This window comes from Rattus norvegicus, chromosome 5, assembly GCF_036323735.1.
Source record: "Rattus norvegicus strain BN/NHsdMcwi chromosome 5, GRCr8, whole genome shotgun sequence".
In the NCBI taxonomy this organism is placed as follows: domain Eukaryota; kingdom Metazoa; phylum Chordata; class Mammalia; order Rodentia; family Muridae; genus Rattus; species Rattus norvegicus.
This window is the reverse complement of record NC_086023.1, coordinates 101,003,924-101,021,495: the sequence shown is the minus strand read 5'-3', so window position 1 is coordinate 101,021,495 and position 17,572 is coordinate 101,003,924. Positions and strand designations below refer to the sequence as shown.

General features: G+C 40.6%; 1 pseudogene; it reads left to right on the top strand.

The window, feature by feature from the left end:
* The first annotated feature begins 219 nt into the window (after nt 1–219).
* On the top strand, nt 220–16,991 carry LOC134479078 (glyceraldehyde-3-phosphate dehydrogenase-like; annotated as a pseudogene).
* The last annotated feature ends 581 nt before the right edge of the window (nt 16,992–17,572 follow it).

Genomic DNA, 17,572 nt, shown 5'->3' with positions numbered 1-17,572 from the left:
CTCACTCCTCACCAAAGAAATTTCTCTTTGAAACAGAAGGAGACCATTACAGAAAATCAAACCCCATCAAAACACAAAAGAGCAAGTGATCATGGAGTGACTAGCCTTAATTGATGTATCTGCAACACAACATTTGACCTGTATGGTTCAGAGAACAACATGGAGAGAATGTCAGAGCCAGGGGCCAGGATAGCTGCTGTGAGGTTATGTCTCGTAAAAATGATAGGAAAGTTCATCTATGACCCTACTTATGATTCAAGAGGACCTGAAGAAGAGCCGCCAATAGACATGCAGATATGGAAGGTGGGCTTCCATGAATAGGCAACTAAGGAATGACAAGAAAAATATGCTTCTCCAAAGAAAAGCCTTTTAATTGGTTATGTAATGCCAAGAATTATGCCCTGAGATTATATACATACAAGCAACACTAAATTCACTGAGCAGGTTGTGTTTACACATATATATTTACACATGTATAACAATAGCAACTATAGAAAAAGAGATCATGATTTCAAGAGGGAGCCAGGGTAAGTAGTGAAGGGAGAACAAAGAAAGGGGAAAATGATGTAATTATGTTTTATTTTTAAATTTAATAAATAAAAATGAATGTAATTCAAAATACGAATATATATTTATTTCATTTTGTACATATTATTTATTTCTATTTAAACAAATATCTCTAATTATATTAATATTCTGACCTATTATGAAATCTACTGTAGCATTAATAATTGCATCAACAATAATGAATACAGGGCTAGATTGGTGGCTCAGCAGTTAAGAGCACTATTCTTGCTCTTACTATTCTTGCAAAAGGTCGAATTTGGTTCCCAACATCTGTAATGAGAGTCTCTGGACTCTCTGGAGCTCCAACTTTAGTAGGTCTGATGCCCACTTCTGGTCTCTGTAGTAACTCACATATATGCCATTGACAGCACCCTCCCAACACAGATACACAGACATACACGTACATTATTTTTAAATGAACATAAATATGCATGCATTCTCCTTTTTGTTGAATATTTATTATGTATGAATCATCACGTTAAATTCTCAAGTAATCTTCACATTCCTACAAACTGGGCTTAATTATATATATGGGCGTTTTCTCTGCCCATGATGGCAAGTCTTGTTGGGGAGTGATTTTAGTCCCTGTGTATGTACATCTGTTTAAGAAATTGTCACGTTGAACTATCAGAAAAGAAGGGGAATGGATTGTTGGAAGAATCATAAGCAATGAAAGAAAAATTCTTGAAACTTTGGATTAAGAAATGATTTACAAAGCAAAGTAAAAAAGGAAAAGGATAAAAAGAAATCCATAACCACAAAAGACACTGATATACACAGTGCGTTCAACATCTAAATAAGAAAAATACTTATTATATAAGAGTATGTAAGACTATGCCATTACTCAGGTGAAGGCAGGTGCAAGATAGAACGAGGCCTGTCATTGGACAAGAAGGAAGAATGGGTGAGAAAAAGCTTTTAGAGAGGGAGACTGGGAGAGAGGCAGCAGAGAGAACATGGAGGCAGATGTTAAGATTCCTCTCTGCACATTTACAGGTTGTTATGAATGTTCTTAAGGGATGGATGTGTACAGGGTTTGTATGTCTAGGTGGGCAATTATATCTTATCAGTTGGATCAGAGGTTATTGTGTTGTGTGTTCTTTGATGTGGCGATTTAAGTTCAAGAGAGTTTGTGGTGGCTGGAGACACTGGGCTGCCACAGAACTGAGATGTGTGTGTCCGACATGGTGACAACCTGCCTTGGGAACTAGATGGTTAGAGAGATTGTGGCCAGGCTCAGAGAGAAGCCTTCGACAGTGAGATATGGGATGGAGCAGAGCGGGTGAGAAGCTTTGCTGACTGAGATGAAGACGTCTACCAGATATCTTGGGTGCTACAGTGCCGGATATAGTGCGGGGGTTAAAAGACAGCCTTTTTTTATAATTTTACAGCAACAAGAGTAGACCAAAAACAAGTATCAGATGAAGCATGGCACAGTATAATCAGCAGTCAGAAGATGTGTGCTGTCACAGGTAGGACTACAATAAAAAGACAAAGCCTTCAGTATGAAGACCATTGAGTCACAAAGGAGATTGAGGAGCCTCCAAAGACATTGCATGCTTATTAGGAACCACAGAAAAGCAGACCTAAACACAATGCAAGCTTCATTCATTGGGAACTAAGATCATCTAAAATAAATATTAAAATATTTAATATTAGAGATGTGAAAAATGTGAAGATGTGTGTGTGTGTGTGTGTGTGTGTGTGTGTGGTGTGTACACATAAATGCTTCTACCACTTTAAATTAATGATTCCTCATCAACAAACAAATTCTCTGTGACTAGGGATCTAGGTAAATATTCAGCAAATAACAAGGACTTATTGAAGTTTATTGGCCGTATCATTTATAATACTAAAATTCTGAACCTCCCCAAGTCTTTAGTAGTACAAATTTAGTAACAATTCAAAGGAATAAGTAATTCTATATAGATCTCAAAATTCCTACGTTTAATAAAAAACAAACTATAGAATAAAACTCACATGGATTTATGAAAATAAAGCCTAGATAATTCTGAAATGATACCAGGAGTTAGGTTAAGGAAGAAACAGAAAAGTTGCCACAAATGAAATGCTGAACTATGCACAAAGGAGCAGCTCAAGAGGGTGATGTTGTGAGTCAGTTTTCGCCATGCCTGCAAAACGACATGAATGCCAGTAACCGAGTGAAAAACTAGCTGTGACAGTGTCCACATGAGTTATCCCAGCTCAGGAATGAGCAGCACTAGGAGGATCCTAGAGATTTGGTGGCCATCTAGTGCAATTCATCAGCAAGCCACAGCCACAGGTAGAGACCGTGGATCAAAAAATAAGGTGGGTGGCAATAGATGAAGATGCTGATGCCACGTGCAAACGCTCAGCTGCACAGACCTGCACATACGGCATGCATGCCCACCACATACAATCAAAACAACTGAAGCAAAAATGTCAAAGATATTAGCAATTCTGCATGTAACTAAAGGAGAACTAGACTGTATCCTTTAAAGAAAAGGAAAATGTATCTTCATGAATCTCTGACCATTTTTAATTTTATTTTTCGGCCATCTCTGTACACTTCAGGAGCAATTTTGGTTTTACAATCAATAAGATTCGGTGATTAAACCTATAAATAACTACAAAAACCAGGGCTAGAGTTTATCAGCTTACAGATTATATTTATCTTATGTTAATCTCAATACAAGAAGATAAAACTCCCAGCATATTTTTTAAAGGCTTGTTTTATTTGTGTGTATGTATGCTGGTGTCTGTGGAGGTCAGAAGAGCCCATTGAATCCTCTGGGGCTGGAGTTACAGGCTTTCTGAGTTGCCCAGTGTGGGTGCTGAGAACCAAACTCCAGTCTTCCGAAAGAGCAGAAAATGCTTTAAACTTGTGAGCCGTCTCTTCAATCTCTCCAACGTGTCTAAAGATATATCCTTTTACCTCCATATTACCAATGTGTTTCTGGTACTGCCAAGAGAAAGCATTACCAAGGAAACTTATAAAAGAAAGCATTTTACTGGAATCCTGCTTACAGTTTCAGATGATTAGTTTACAATCCTTATGGTGGGAACCGGGGTATCAGGCAGGCACCCAGTAGCTGACAGGTTATCCACAAGCAGGAGGCTGAGAGAGGTTAGGACTGGGCTTGCTGTGGGCTTTCCAAAGCTCAAAGCCTGCCCCGCAAAGACAGACCTCCTCCAGAAATACCACATCTCCTAATCCTTCCTAAGCAGTCTACCAGCTGGGAACCAAATATTTAAATACATGAGCCTATGGAGGCCATTCTCATTCAAATGACATAAGATGTAAATGAGTATCTATAGCAATGCTAGCGCTGTGCAAAATAATCATAAATATGTCTGCCAGCCAGAGGAAAGAGTTTCTACCATGACAAACACATGAGTAAGAATTAAAGATGAACAGAAAACTCAATTTTAACTTTGTATCCCGTGGTTTCATTTTATGATTTTACCCTGAGAATTCATTAAATTATATAAAAAATTAATTAGAAATAATATTCATAATATCACCTAATAATGTGTTACATGTATACAATATACGTGTCTGCTTTATTATTTCTCATCTTATAGAAAAGAGGATTGGGTTAATTTTACAAGGAAGGGGCTAAGGGGAGCAGGAACTGAGTTAGCCATGGAGCAACGGTCAAAACAAACAAAATATAAATAGGGACCTGTGTAAGGGAAAATAAGGGCGGTCTGGGAAACTATCCTTATTCTCGTCCCAGCGCTCACCAGGTATCAAGGTGTCTAGAACATGCCGGTGTGGTGGAACATTGCAGTGCTGGAAAGATAGGCGGCATAGAAACAGCCCCTGGGTAACAGTGAGCAAGTCTGGTCACCATGACTGCTCATAACAGAAGGGTGTTTGTATTGAACTTTCCAGATGCTTCCACAAAATTTTGAGACATACTTGATAAAAACAGTATTTGGAAGTTCAAAAATCAGATGCCTTAAAACTGGACATCGAACAGCCCTATTTGCAATATTCTATATCAAAGAGATGGAAGTCAAGAAAAGTCTTGTGAGCATCCGCCTCCCCTGAGTGCTCTGCAGGAGATGAAAGGACAGACGTGGATGGGGTCTGTGTGGGCGCGCAGCTGAGGTACCTTCCAGGATCCCAGCAAGGGCAGCCAGCCGTACAGATGCGCTCAATATTATTTAGCATTCCCTCAGTGTACCCCGTGGAAGCAACAGCTTCGATACTGAAATCAGATTCTCTAACATAAAGTTGATGGGGATTTTTTTTCTTATTAATGTAAAATTTGTTGTCGTAAAAAAAAATTAAAATTATTTTTGGATAAGGATGAAGAAATCCCGCGTCGGAGACGACAGAGTGAGCGAGGATGAATCGTTTTAACAGATGCGCTGAGGATTTAGTGTTCTTGGACAGCAAGAGTTGACTGCACGGCTTACAGCAACCCTGGGATGCATGAAGAATTTTTCATGCACGTGATGTATGTGATTTAGAAACTTAAGGTTTGAACGAGTTCCGTGGACATTCCTCTTTGTTACTATAAAGGAGAGCCAACTGCAAATTAGAAAGGAAAGAGAACGCAGCAACTAACATCACAAGCCCCTATCTTAGAACAGGAGAAAAGGCTAACTCATGTAACTTCAGAAGGCGTGAAGAAAAACAAGCACTTTAAACTTCCCGATAACTTAAAAAGCTGGTAGTTAATTTTTTTCTTGTCTTCATGAATAAGTTATTTGTTTTAGCTGTTTCCTATCTCTTCCTACAGGATTGGTAAATGCAACCCACCAGGTTTCCTCCACTGTTGCTTGGGAATTTTCCTGATTTACTTTTCAAAAGACATTAAGGCCATTAAGACATCATTTTCCAAGAACTGCCCCAGATTCTAACTCATTGAACTTTTAGCCAAATGAATTTTACTTATCAAGCTGCTTTGTTCATTCTTTTAAGATATCATATCAAAAGTTGATCAGAGACTTTTTTTTTCTTTCAGAAAGAGAAGAAAGAATTACAAATTGAGCCTTAACAGATGTTTGGATGTTTCAGTTTTTGGAGACTGCAATTCCCACTTGACTTAATGAGCTTGTCCAACAGTGCTGGGTTTTAGGAGAGGCTGTGCGTTCTCACGCTTGTTCCTTCAGCTCTAAACCACACAAGAACACTGGAAGGCAGAGCCCAGCACGTAAAGCAAGTGTCCTGTGGGAACAGAATTCTCACATGCTAGTGGCTTTAGAGTGAGGGAGCATCCTCAGCTGAGGGGTGGGAATCAAGGCAGCATAGCAACAGAAAAATACTTCAAAAAATACAAAGCACCACAGAGTTAAATGGTAACTTCTTTGCAGGCAGGTTCTAAATCTCTGAATATTTTTAACTCTCAGATCACAAATGGCATTTTATTATTGATAGTCGTTTTCTGTCAACTTTTCTGTGAAAAAATATTAAATTTAGTGTTTTCAGATGCTGCCCATTGGATCACATCAAAACAAGTTGATGTCTTTCTAAAGTTAACAATACAACCCTTGAAACCTCATTTTCCCAGTGCTTGACTAATTCTTCTCTTTTGGACCTAAATGTCAGTGTTTATTTTCTTATGTCAATGGCTCAGCAGTTATGTTATGACTCTAAAGTTTCAAGTTCTTGGCACCGAATGCATAACTTCTCATAAAGAAATTCAATTAGATTACTCTTATCCACTCCAGACTTTTATGGAATTAACTGATGGGAAATAAAAGAAAATCCATGCAGATATCATAGACAGCACAACATAATGATGAACTTCTGAAATTCCATTTACTTTAAATTGCTGTTCCAATTTTAAGATTTACTATACAGTTAATCTCCTTTTTTAAAAAAAAGGTATTCACTATGCAGCCTTAAACTGAAATTAAAAGAAAACACCACAAGACAGTATTTTTCAGAATAAAAGAAAACTGAATCGAATGAACATCAGTTCATCTAATTGCAGGAATGTGGATTGTGAGAGGAAGCCTGGTAAGGCTGAGCTAAAGACTTGAAGACCCAGAGACCCCAAAGGGACGGTGGTAGGAACTTTGCCTGCTCCTGACACCAGGGTCCTGTCATGTAGTTGCAGCCCTCCCACAGAGAGTTTTGTGGCCTAGTCAGGTAAGGGCAACACCCCAAGCCCCTCCACATGTAGATAAGGCATCCCTAACATCTCCGACCAACAAGATAGGAAAAGGGATGTGACCACAGTCAAGTAGGCTCAAAAATCAGGGGTCTCCCTGCTAATGAGGTACCTAGAGGTTCAGAGGGTGTGTCAATAAACTTCCCTTCCCAGACATTACTTCCTGCAAAAGGTGTTTAATCTCAGACCCACCCTGAGAAGTAGGGTATGGTTTTAAGCATCTACTTTCCGACATGAAAATAAATTGTTTGAAACCATGAGCTGGTTCTTTTCATCAAGATCTGCTATGGAGCCAAGGAGAAAGACTACAGAGCAGCAGTCTAGTGTCCCATAGAAGCCTCTCTGCACTCCTAGCCACAACTGCCACTAAATCAACAGCCGTCAAGCCAAGGACTCTCTCCGGATGGGACAAACCAAGCTCCCCCTCCTCCCACCTCCTGGCTCTCCATCCCAAGGAATCCCAATTCTGTTTCCAGCTCATCCTAGTGGCACCTGGATGTCCAAGCCTGAGAGTTCCATGGCCTAGCCCTCTTCCCAGGCCCGGGGATCTCCACCCCTACCCCCAAAACTAACTCTGGTTTTCCCACACTTTTGGAGTCATGCCTCTGGGCTTCCCTACAGTTCACATCTGCCCCGCAGCCCGCACCCTCCCCAGTAGCAGCAGAGATGGTGTGGGGTAAGTGGAGTCAAACTCCCCATACTCTGCCTCACCAAGCAGTCATACCCTGTGGTAAAGTAGACGTGAGCCTACAATCCTACATCTAATTAAAAAATAAAAACAAAACTGTAGGAAATACCAATAAAAAGAACAAGTTTGTAAACCTGTAATAGTAAAACAATGTCAGTCCAAGTGTGTTACTCACTTGTTTAAGAGTGTTGTTTCAAATTGTTTATCATTCGCTTCAAAGAAACTTCTAAAAATGTATTATGAAATAGTAAAGTAAGTTTACCAGATTACTCTAGGGTTGAAATGACAATAAAAATTCTGAAGATGAAATAATAGGTCAACAAGTAAATTTAAAATCAAGCTATATCCATATACACACAATGCTATAATGCAGGTGGTAAATTTTTACAGCACTTGAATAAATCTCAGAGTATCTCGACGAGAATTAAGAACTATTAAGTATGACATTTATACAATTGTCAAAATCATACTAGAACCAAGAGGCAATCATGGAGTATGATAAAATTGACAAAGCTTCCTCCCTGTGTGCTCATTGCCTTCGGTTAAGATCCTAGTGGGAAACAGGAGAGGTGAGCTGTATGGTGTGTAATGGGGACTATTACTCAGGCACAGGTGTGAACCTCAAATGATTCTGCAGTGCCCAGACCACCAGCAGCAGAGACATGCACCAGTGGAAGAACATTTGAGTACAAAGTGCTCTGGAAGGGCACGGGAGTCTGGGTGGACAGATTCCCGAGACCAACTAAGTAGAGAAAGGGGCTGGAAGAAATCCTCCCCCTTGGTTTCTTCTCCTCTTATTTCTGGTCAGGATTCGCACTGGCTGACGGGGTGGAACACAAAACAGAAACTGACCTCCCAGGGAGTAAGAAGCCAACGTCAACCAATCAGCTAGCGCAACGTGTGCAATCCAGACAGATGGAGCTGCCTGGCTACAAGACGGGGTTTATCACTCCTACTTCATCACTCTCCCCAGCAGAAGCTCCCCAGCCTATGTTACTTACTGTGTGGAGGACATAAGGAGAAGGTTAATTTTAATCTCAATGGCAGAAAAAACATATGTGTCACTCCATAAAGATACCTAAATCATAAAACATATAGGAGTAAACCATAACAATGTGTAAGGACTATAACAAGAAAGCATTCACTATGTAACATAAGATGGGATGTTGAAGACGTACTCCTTGGTTGAAAAGATCACTTCTATCCAAAATCAATTTTATCCGTAACCTAACCCAGTTAAGTTCTTCATAGCATCTTTAATTGAAATTTCTTTTAAGATTAGATTTAAAGGTAAGTGGCACCAGAGAAAACTATGATTACTTTTACTAAGGGTAGTTAAGGGACTACTTTTCCATTCAATTGAGACATCAAATAAACTAAAAAAAATGATAAAATTTATCTTACAAATCAGATGAACATAGTATTTTTGTAATTTTTCACTAGTATTTAATAACTGTATAAAATAGCCTGTTTCATTATGACAATGCTATAGGTGCATAAAATGTGCTTTGGTTGTATCGGTGCCATGTTCGCCCTTGCTCTCTCTGGCTCCTTTTTCATTTCGTGGCTTTCTCCTCTAGGTTCTATGTGTGATATCTGTCTTTTAGAATCTCATTTCACATAAGATGAGAGTTTCCAGTTCCATCCATTTTCCTTCAAATCACATGATTTCATTTTTATTTGTGGCTGACCAGCACTCCATTGTACAAACGTGCCACCACCTTTAAATCTATTCTAAAAGAGAACATAGTTTATACTATAATTTGTCCATTATGTTGTTTTGAATATAGGCACACAATGCCAACTGACTTTTATGACTTCAGAGTCCTGTCCTAGAGCAACGTGTTATAACTGGATTACATGGTGTCTTAGTCACTTCTATTTCTATAAAAAAACACCATGACCAATGTAACTTGTAAAAGAAAGTGTTTATTTGAGTTTCCATTTTGAAATGGTTATAGTCTATGATGGCAAAGTAAAGACATGATACTTGGGACTGAGAGCTTACATCTCAAACTGCAAGCAAGAAGCAGTGTGCACACTGGGAATAACACAAGTCTTTTGAAACCTCAAAGCCAATCCCCAGTGACACACCTCCTTGAACAAGGCCATACCTCCTAACCCTTTACAAAGTTTCACCAACTGAGGATCACTATTCAAATATATAAGCCTATGGGGTGCACTCTGATTCAAACCACAACATTTTGCAACTCTTTTTTAGTTTTTCTAGGAAAACTATTAATTACCATAATGACTAGAGTACTTTTCATTGCCCGCAACTATGTAAAAGTGATGGTAGGCCTTATGGAGCAGATTTGTGATCCTAGCTACTCAGGGGGGTGAAACAGGAGGAATACAAGTACAAGGGCTACAATGTGAGCTCTGGGCAACTTAGCAAAGTCTTGTCTGAAAGCAAGTGTGTAAAAACAGCTGGAGAGATAGCTCAGTGATAAAATGATTTTCTAGCACAGAAGAGGCAATAGGTTCAAACCTAGCACATCCCCATCCCAGCCAACACACAAATATATTCCCCTGTCACTCCACCAGAACTGGGTTTCCTTTCGGCTTCTTGAGGATAGCAATTCTGACTACCATGAAATGGAATCCCAATGCAGTTTTGATTTGCATTTTCCTGAAGAATTAGAATATCGATCATTTCTTATAGGTTTACTAGTTATATACTCTTTTTTTAAAGTATGACTTTTGGTTCATTTTCCCACTTATTGATCAGATTCCTTATTTTCTGTTGAAATTTTTAGTTGTCGATGAATAGCTAAGTAAAATTTCATAGACTGTTTTGTCATCTTGATGTTTTCTCAAATCTCTCTGTCTTGCTGTCTCTCTGCCTCTCTGCCTCTCTCTCTCTCTCTCTCTCTCTCTCTCTCTCTCTTTCATTTCCATCTGTCTGTCTGTTTATGGGGGTACATGTGAAGGTCAGAGGGCAACTTGTGGAACTTTATTTTCTGTTTGAACCACATGGCTCTGGGTTCAAACTCAGGAAGTGACTTTGGTGTCCACCTGTTGAGCCATCCCACTGGCTCCTGTTGTTCTCTCTGAGGAAGCTTTCAAACTGGCCCAATCTGGTTCCCGTTCTTGCTGTGGTCTTCACTATTAGAAGAATGATGTGGCTGGACTACACTGGCTTGTGTCTGATTCTTTTAGTCTGTACTATTGGGCTACATGGCTGGTGCTGTACCATTTTCATTTAATCTCTGTTACAATAACATTTTATATCATTTAGAATTGGGTTTTGTGTTACCCATGACATTGCTTTTTGCTCAGGGTGGGTCAAAGGGCTTTTGTGTTTCCATATAAGTTTTTGGATTGATTTTTCTCTGAGTATGAGAATGTCATTGGAAGTTTGAGGAGAATGGGATTGAACCTGTAGGTTAATTTGGAAAAGAGAGCCATGTCAGCAGTTTCAGTTCTGCTAGTACAAGAGCATAAGAGATCTTTTCATTTTCTACTGTCTTTGTTTCTTCATTATCAATCCACTGTAGAGTTCTTTTAACTCCTTCTTTAGATTCATTGGTATGTATTTTATTTAGAGTCTATTTCCAATTAAATCATTTTTCTGATGAGTAAATTCATTATTGTGTACAGAAAGTATATGGATTTTTAAAGATGTGTTAATTTATTTTATGTATGTGAGTGTATTGTCACTCTCTTCAGACACAGCAGAAGAGGGCATAGGATCCCATTATAGACGGTTGTGAGCCACCATATGGTTGCTGGGAATTGAACTCAGGTCCTCTGGAAGAGCAGTCAGTAATCCTAACCACTGAGCCATCTCTCCAGTTCAGTGTTTGAATTTTTGAATGCCAGTTTTCTTTCTTTTCTTTCTTTCTTCCTTCCTTTCTTTCTTTCTTTCTTTCTTTCTTTCTTCCTTCCTTCCTTTCTTTCTTTCTTTCTTTTTCATCTTTATTAACTTGGGTATTTCTTATTTACATTTTGATTGTTATTCCCCTTCCTCTTTTCTGGGCCAATATCCCCCTAACGCCTCCCCTTCCCCTTCTCTAAGGGTGTTCCCCTCCCCATCCTCCCCCCCCATTACCACCCTCCCTCCAACAATCACGTTCACTGAGGGTTCAGTCTTGGCAGGACCAAGGGCTTCCCCTTCCACTGGTGCTCTTACTAGGCTATTCATTGCTACCTATGAGGTTGGAGCCAGGGTCAGTCCAGGTATAGTCTTTGGGTAGTAGCTTAGTCCCTGGAAGCTCTGGTTGCTTGGCATTGTTGTCCATATGGGCTCTCAAGCCCCTTCAAGCTCTTTCAGTCCTTTCTCTGATTCCTTCAACGGGGGTCCCATTCTCAGTTCAGTCGTTTGCTGCTGACATTCAGCTATGTATTTGCCATATTCTGGCTGTGTCTCTCAGGAGAGATCTACATCTGGTTCCTGTCAGACTGCACTTCTTTGCTTCATCCATTTTATCTAGTTTGGTGGCTGTATATGTATGGGCCACATGTGGGGCAGGCTCTGAATGGGTGTTCCTTCTGCCTCTGTTCTAAACTCCCTACTCCCTGCCAAGGGTATTCTTGTTCCCCTTTTAAAGAAGGAGTGAAGCATTCGCATTTTTGTCATCCTTCTTGAGTTTCATGTGTTCTGTGCATCTATGGTAATTCAAGCATTTGGGCTAATAGTCACTTATCAATGAGTGCATACCATGTGTGTTTTTCGGGTTACCTCACTCAGGATGATATTTTCCAGTTCCGACCATTTGCCTACGAATTTCATAAAGTCATTGTTTTTGATAGCTGAGTAATATTCCATTGTGTAGATGTACCACATTTTCTGTATCCATTCCTCTGTTGAAGGGCATCTGGGTTCTTTCCAGTTTCTGGCTATTATAAATAAGGCTGCTATGAACATAGTGGAGCATGTGTCTTTGTTATATGTTGGAGCATCTTTTGGGTGTATGCCCAAGAAAGGTATAGCTGAGTCCTCGGGTAGTTCAATGTCCAATTTTCTGAGGAACCTCCAGACTGATTTCCAGAATGGTTGTACCAGTCTGCAATCCCACCAACAATGGAGGAGTGTTCCTCTTTCTCCACATCCTCACCAGCATCTGCTGTCACCTGGGTTTTTGATCTTAGCCATTCTCACTGGTGTGAGGTGAAATCTCAGGGTTGTTTTGATTTGCATTTCCCTTATGACTAAAGATGTTGAACATTTCTTTAGGTGCTTCTCAGCCATTCGGCATTCCTCAGCTGTGAATTCTTTGTTTAGCTCTGAACCCCATTTTAATAGAGTTATTTGGATCCCTGCGGTCTAACTTCTTGAGTTCTTTGTATATTTTAGATATTAGCCCTCTATCTGTTGTAGGATTGCTAAAGATCTTTTCCCAATCTTTTGGTTGCCATTTTGTCCTAACAACAGTGTCCTTTGCCTTACAGAAGCTTTGCAGTTTTATGAGGTCCCATTTGTCGATTCTTGATCTTAGAGCATAAGCCATTGGTGTTTTGTTCAATGAAATTTTCTCTGGTGAATGCCGATTTTCTATCCTGCTACTTTGTTGAAATTGTTTATCGAATCTGAAATTTTCTAGTGGAGACTATAGGATCTCTTGAAAATAAGGTCATATCCTCTGCAAATAGAGATAATTTGGTTTCTTTACTATTTTTATCACTTTTCCCCCCTCTGGTTCTATTGATTTTAAACAATTTATTGAACAAGGGTGGTGATGATAGTGGACATCCTTGCCTCATCACTGAGTTGAGGAAAAAAGTGACTCTACTGAGTGTAGACAAACCACATCTCCTCTTGTCACCCATCCAGCTGTGGACATTTAGGTTATGTTTATATCTCAGATCTTGTGAGTAATGGTGAAATAAATGTGTCTACTTTATTTTTTCAATAAGAAGAATATACCTGGGCTCTAGAGAGGTGGGTGAGAGGTTAAACACTTACCATGCAACTATGAAGACTAGAGTTTAGACCTCCAGAACCTAAACAAATGCCAGGTGGGCCAAGTCAACTCTCCTGAGATCCCAGATGTCAGGAGGCAGAAGTGGGGGATTCCCCAGAGCAAAGTGGTTAGGTTGGCAAAGTTGGTGAGCTTTAGATTCAATTGAGAAAGGCTACACGTGACTTGTGTTGAGGGTGGAGGCCAGAGGTTGATCTCATATGTCTTCCTCAATCACTTGTTTATATTCCTCAATTATTCGCTGTCTTATATATGCAGGCAGCCTTTCTCAGTTGAACCTAGAGCTCATTTGTGAACATAGAAACACATGTATACATGGAAACAAAAACAGAACAAGCATTCCTTGGGCATCAATCAAATCAACTGAGTTTTAACTTTAACATAATTCCATTTACTACAGTTTCATTTAATTAAAAAATATGTTCTGAGGTTAGAACAATGGCTCCGTGGTTGAGTCCTCTTCTAGGGGACTCAGGTTTAATCACTAGCAGCATATAACAGACTAGTCCCAGGGGGTACCGTAGCCTCTTCTAGCTTCTGAGAATGTAGCATACAGGAGGCACGCAGAGGTGCATGCAAGCACAATACAAACTCCACACACAAAATTAAATATTTTCTTAATTACATATATCACATATATGTTTGTGTACATACATATGTATATATTTCTTTCCTTTTGGTCATATATTTGATCTTAGAAGGTCTAAATATAAAGCCAAATATTACATACAAAAAAAAGAACCTTGAAATAAGTAATGAAAGCATCTTTCTAAAGCATGCCTTTGATATATATATATATATATATATATATATATATATATATATATATGGTGATACATAGAATCTAACAAATTCACAGTGAAGCAGAATATGTATGCACAAAATAGAATGGCCAACCAATCAAAAAATGACCATAACAAAAACAATTAATTTATTTTTATTCATATTTTATTAGTGTTTATTTTATGTATGTGCAAGGGTATGTGAGTGTATAGGTGCATTTGTTTATGTGGGGTGTGTGTGTGTGTGTGTGTGTGTGTGTGTGTGTGTGTGTGTGTAGGCAGGAAAACAATTCCAATGTCATTCCTTAGCTACCACCCATCTTCTTTCTGAGATCTCTAGCCTGGAGGCTTAACCAATGAAGATTTCCTTCCCAGACACTTCTCCCTGCAAAAGGTGTTTAATCTCAGGCCCTCTCTGAGAAGTGGGGTATGGTTTTACTCATCCACTTTCCGCCATGACAATAAATACCTTGAAACCATAAGCTGCCTCTTTTCATGGGATGTGCCATGGGGAGCTGTAGAGAAGGCCTTCACCTACAGAGTCGCTGCCTAATCTCCGGCAGAAGGCTTCCCTGTGCTGCCTGAGCAGCCCCTTCTTTTTCCCCTCAGTCCAGTCCCTGGCTAGATCCAGCCCTGCGTGGGGGGGAGGGAACTTCATTCTCAGCTCTTCTGAAGCGGCGCCTGGATGCCCAAGAGCTAGAGAATCAGATGGCCTTGGCCTTCTTGCAGGCCTGGGGACCCCCCAAGCCAGCTCCAGCTGAGTTCGGTGCTCAGATCATGCACCGAACTCTGGAGCCCCCAGCAGCACTGTTGGGTAAGTGCAGTCAAACCTCCCTGAGTGGCCAAGCCCTGTGGCTGAGTGGACGCATGACCTCACTAAACCTAAGGCCATACCACCCTGAACGTGTCCAAACTCACCTGACCCCAAGGTCAAGCTAAACAGAGTCAGGCCTGGTTAGTACTTGGATGGGAGACTGCCTGGGAATACTTGGTGCCTCATTGGTTAAGCCTCCAGTCCTTTAAGTATCTCATTATAATGGAGATCTGTCTTGAGCCTATGTGACCTGTGATCATGTCCTTTACCTGTGAAGGGACTTGGGGCGTTGCCCTTATGTGACTGATGGTCAAAATCTATGGAGGGCTTCCCGCTAGTGATCAGCCTGGTTTCCTGGGAGTCAGGTGAAGCACCTACCATCCCTTTCAGGGTCTCCAGGGTTTAAAACTCCTCAACCGGGAACCAGGGCATCTTTCACTGTCCCACAGAACAATAGAAAATACATAAAGAAGGAAGCCTGGAAATTTTCTTTCCTCACAATGCAGTTCCTATCTCCCTCCCTGGAGGTAAAGATTATTTTAGTAGATTTCAGTCCATCCATTTATATATACATATAATACATCCAAAATGTACTTATACATATTTCTATGAGTACATATACATATTTAAAAAAAAATCAATGAGATGGCTCAGTGGGTAAAGGTGCTTGCTGTGCAAGCCTAGTGCCCTGAATTCAATTCTGGAAAATACAAGAAGGTGGGTGGAGACAACAACGACAAACTGGCTTGTGCCACCCTTACAGTGCCATCACATCAGTACCTACACACACATCAGACACCAAGAGCACAAACACACACTAAATGCAATCTCCAAATGCAATCAAACTAGAAGTTACCTTGTGCTTTAATTTTTCAATTAAATATCCTCAAAACATTTCTTTGTTAGCATATGGAGATTTGATTTATCGGAAGTACGGTTTTCCACATACATTCTATGTGTTTCTCCATTCTTCCCCTCTTGATGCCCACTACCAGAGTCAATGGCCTTGGACTTTGCATAAACACTTTTTACTATAAGAGTCTCAAAATAAGCTCTCTGCTCCTCCCTGTTCCAGAGACAGCCACATCTCCTGCAGCGCCAGCCTCATCTCATAGACAAGATGGTGAAGGTCGCTGTGAACGGATTTGACCGTATTGGGCACCTGGTTACCAGGGCTGCCTTCTGCTCTGCATCTGGCAAGTGGACATTGTTGCCATCAACGACCCCTTCAATGACCTCAACTACATGGTCTACATGTTCCAGTATGACTCCACCCCTGGTAAGTTCAACGGCACAGTCAAGGCTGAGAATGGGAAGCTTGTCATCAACGGGAAGCCCATCGCCATCTTCCAGGAGCGAGATCCCGCTAACATCAAATGGGTGATGCTGGTGCTGAGTATGTCGTGGAGTCTACTGTCATCTTCACCACCATGGAGAAGGCTGGGGCTCTCTTGAAGGGTTGGAGCAAAAGGGCCATCATCTCCACCCCTTCAGCTGATGGCCCCATGTTTGTGATGGGTGTGAACCACGAGAAATATGACAACTCCCTCAAGATTGTCAGCAATGCATCCTGCACCACCAACTGCTTAGCCCCCCTGGCCAAGGTCATCCATGACAACTTTGGCATCGTGGAAGGGCTCATGATCACAGTCTATACCATCATTGCCACTCAGAAGACTGTGGATGGCCCCTCTGAAAAGCTGTAGCGTGATGGCCGTGGGGCAGCCCAGAACACCATCCCTGCATCCACTGGTGTTGCCAAGGCTGTGGGCAAGGTCATCCCAGAGCTCACTGTATGGCCTTCTGTGTTCCTACCCCCAATGCATCCATTGTGGATCTGACATGCTGCCTGGAGAAACTTGCCAAGTATGATGACATCAAGAAGGCAGTGAAGCAGGCATCCGAGGGCCCACTAAAGGGCATCCTGGGCTACACTGAGGACCAGGTTGTCTCCTGTGACTTCAACAGCAACTCCTACTCTTCCACCTTTGATGCTGGGTTGGCATTGCTCTCAATGACAACTTTGTAAAGCTCATTTCCTGGTATGACAATGAATACGGCTATAGCAACAGGGTGGTGGACCTCATGGCCTCCAAGGAGTAAGAAACCCTGGACCATCCACCCAAGCCCAGCAAGGATACTGAGAGCAAGAGAGAGGCCCCCAGTTGCTGAAGAGTCCCCATCCTAACTCAGCCCCCAACACTGAGCATCTCCCTCACAATTTCCATCCCAGACCCATAATAACAGGAGGGGCCTAGGGAGCCCTCCCTTCTCTCTTGAATACCATCAATAAAGTTCGCTGCACCCACAAAAAAAAAGAGTCTCAAAATGAATATAATAATAAATTAATCTGTTTTACAAATATGTGTGGATATATATTAATTTGAAATACAACTGAAGCTACAAAAGGAATGGATCCAAATATTTGCTCATGTGAAATTATAGCAAATATCTCCAAATAGCTTGAAACTAGTTCATTTGTTTACCTTTCCAATGACATCATCTTATTTTCTCCCAAATTTCATCAACATTCGAAATTATTTTCTATTTTTAGTTGAGAAAATATCTTTATAGTAGAACATGTTTTGAAATACGAGTGCATTGTAAATTGACGAATTAATGTTCACTCCTTCACTATGTATATCTTCATTATATGAACAGTTAACATTTTTAGCAATTTTGAA